We start from the raw sequence: 3,550 nt of genomic DNA on the forward strand, positions 1-3,550 counted from the left end.
ATTATAACTAATACATATTACACCACAGAGAGGTTCATATGATAACTAATACCTATTACACCACAGAGAGGTTCATATGTTAACATTATAACTAATACCTATTACACCACAGAGAGATTCATATGATAACTAATACCTATTACACCACAGAGGTTCATATGTTAACATTATAACTAATACCTATTACACCACAGAGAGGTTCATATGATAACTAATACCTATTACACCACAGAGAGGTTCATATGTTAACTAATACCTATTACACCACAGAGAGATTTATATGATAAATAATACCTATTACACCACAGAGAGGTTCATATGATAACTAATACCTATTACACCACAGAGAGGTTCATATGTTAACATTATAACTAATACCGATTACACCACAGAGAGGTTCATATGATAACTAATACCTATTACACCACAGAGAGGTTAATATGTTAATATTATAACTAATACCTATTACACCACAGAGAGGTTCATATGATAACTAATACCTATTACACCACAGAGAGGTTCATATGTTAACATTCTAACTAATACCGATTACACCACAGAGAGGTTCATATGATAACTAATACCTATTACACCACAGAGAGGTTCATATGTTAACATTATAACTAATACCTATTACACCACAGAGAGGTTCATATGATAACTAATACCTATTACACCACAGAGAGGTGCATATGTTAATATGATAAATAATACCTATTACACCACAGAGAGGTTCATGTGATAACTAATACCTATTACACCACAGAGAGGTTTATATGATAACTAATACCTATTACACCACAGAGAGGTTCATATGATAACTAATACCTATTACACCACAGAGAGGTTCATGTGATAACTGATACCTATTACACCACAGAGAGGTTCATATGTTAATATTATAACTAATACCTATTACACCACAGAGAGGTTCATATGTTAAAACCAGTTAGAGCTCTAGGGGCGCTATTTCATTTTTGGATAAAAAACGTTCCCGTTTTAAGTGCGATATTTTGTCACGAAAAGATGCTCGACTATGCATATTCTTGACAGTTTTGGAAAGAAAACACTCTGAAGTTTCAGAATCTGCAAAGATTTTGTCTGTAAGTGCCCCAGAACTCATTCTACAGGCGAAACCAAGATGATGCATCACCCAGGAATTAGCAGAATTTCTGAAGCTCTGTTTTCCATTCTCTCCTTATATGGCTGTGATTGCGCAACGAATGAGCCTACACTTTCTGTAGTTCGCCCAAGGTCTTAGCAGCATTGTGACGTATTTGTAGGCATATCATTGGAAGATTGACCATAAGAGACTACATTTTCCAAGTGTCCGCCTGGTGTCCTGCGTCGAATTCGGTGCGCAATTGCCAGCTGCTTCTACTTTACCATTTGATTCAGGGGAGAAAGCATGTGTCCAAGAACGATGTATCAATGAAGAGATATGTGAAAAACACCTTGATGATTGATTCTAAACAACGTTTGCCATGTTTTCAGTCGATATTATGGAGTTAATTTGGAAAAAAGTTTGCGTTTTGAGGACTGAATTTATGGATTTTTTTTGGTAGCCAAATGTGATGTATAAAACGGAGCTATTTCTAATACACAAGGAATCTTTTTGGAAAAACTGAGCATCTGCTATCTAACTGAGAGTATCCTCATTGAAAACATCAGAAGTTCTTCAAAGGTAAATGATTTTATTTGAAGGCTTTTATGTTTTTGTTAATGTTGCGTGCTGGATGCTAACGCTAATGCTAACGCTAAATGCTAACGCGAAATGCTAACTCTAGCTAGCTACTTTTACACAAATTATTGTTTTCCTATGGTTGAGAAGCATATTTTGAAAATCTGAGATGACAGTGTTGTTTACAAAAGGCTAAGCTTGAGAGATGGCATATTTATTTCATTTCATTTGCGATTTTCATAAATAGTTAACGTTGTGTTATGCTAATGAGCTTGCTGATAGATTTACACAATCCTGGATACAGGGGTTTTTTCATAGCTAAACGTGACGCAGAAAACGGAGCGATTTGTCCTAAACAAATAATCTTTCAGGAAAAACTGAACATTTGCTATCTGAGAGTCTCCTCATTGAAAACATCTGAAGTTCTTCAAAGGTAAATGATTTTTTTGAATGCTTTTCTGTTTTTTTGTGTAAATGTTGCCAGCTGAATGCTAATGCTAAATGCTACGTTAGCCATCAATACTGTTACACAAATGCTTGTTTTGCAATGGTTGAGAAGCATATTTTGAAAATCTGAGATGACAGTGTTGTTAACAAAAGGCTAAGCTTGAGAGCTAGCATATTTATTTCATTTCATTTGCGATTTTCATGAATAGTTAACGTTGCGTTATGGTAATGAGCTTGAGTCTGTATTCACGAACCCGGATCCGGGATGGGGAGATCAGAAAGGTTAATATTATAACTAATACCTATTACACCACAGAGAGTTTCATATGTTAATATGATAAATAATACCCATTACACCACAGAGAGGTTCATATGTTAATATGATAAATAATACCCATTACACCATAGAGAGGTTCGTCTAAGGCACTGTATCGCAGTGTTGCGGTCTCACTACAGCCTGGGGTTCAATCCCATGTTTCGGAGGACGCATGACTCGACCTTCACCTCTCCCGAGCATGTTGGGGAGTTGCAGTGGTGAGACAAGATTGTAATCAAGAAAATGGGGAGAGAGAAGGATGAGGAGGTGCTGTGAGCCAGGACTCAGCTGTAGGTTAGCTTCCCTGCTGCCTCTCGCTGGCCGTACCATCATGGCTTCCACCTCAGATGTTTAGGATGAGGACTTATTATGGGTGAAGCAGAAAAGAAGAATATGGACAATACAGTATATGACAAACATGCAGAGAGAGAGAGGATGAAAGGGAAGGAAGAGAGAGAGAGAGAGAAGAGGGAAGGAAGAGAGAGAGAGAAGAGGGAAGGAAGAGAGAGAGATAAGAGGGAAGGAAGAGAGAGAGAGGATGAAAGGGAAGGAAGAGAGAGAGAGGATGAAAGGGAAGGAAGAGAGAGAGAAGAGGGAAGGAAGAGAGAGAGAGGATGAAAGGGAAGGAAGAGAGAGAGAAGAGGGAAGGAAGAGAGAGAGAGAAGAGGGAAGGGAGAGAGAGAGAGGATGAAAGGGAAGGAAGAGAGAGAGAGAGAGAAGAAGGAAGGAAGAGAGAGAGAGAAGAGGGAAGGAAGAGAGAGAGAGAGAAGAGGGAAAGAGAGAGAGAGAGGATGAAAGGGAAGGAAGAGAGAGAGAAGAGGGAAGGAGGAGAGAGAGAGAAGAGGGAAGGGAGAGAGAGAGAGGATGAAAGGGAAGGAAGAGAGAGAGAGAGAGAGAGAGAAGAGGGAAGGAAGAGAGAGAGAGAGAAGAGGGAAGGAAGAGAGAGAGAGGATGAAAGGGAAGGAAGAGAGAGAGAAGAGGGAAGGAAGAGAGAAGACTGAGGAGACAGATGGGAAAAGAAACAGAAAGGAAGGAAGGAATGAATGGAGAGGAGAGCGAGAGAGAGAGGGGGAGAGTAAAAGAGGAGAGGTGTGCAGTGTAGAAGG

At 39.1% G+C, this 3,550-nt stretch overlaps 1 long non-coding RNA gene across 1 annotated transcript in view; it reads left to right on the forward strand.

Moving 5' to 3' along the window:
- The first annotated feature begins 974 nt into the window (after positions 1–974).
- Positions 975–3,550, forward strand: part of LOC149984702 (uncharacterized) — an 11,281-nt gene continuing 8,705 nt past the window's right edge. The window contains exons 1-2 of the long non-coding RNA XR_016494845.1: positions 975–1,684; positions 2,053–2,114. This is a non-coding gene — a long non-coding RNA (uncharacterized LOC149984702). The remainder of the gene's footprint in view (positions 1,685–2,052; positions 2,115–3,550) is intronic.

The sequence above is a fragment of the Oncorhynchus mykiss genome, chromosome 3 (assembly GCF_057628025.1).
Source record: "Oncorhynchus mykiss isolate SJ-2025 chromosome 3, ASM5762802v1, whole genome shotgun sequence".
In the NCBI taxonomy this organism is placed as follows: Eukaryota; Metazoa; Chordata; class Actinopteri; order Salmoniformes; family Salmonidae; genus Oncorhynchus; species Oncorhynchus mykiss.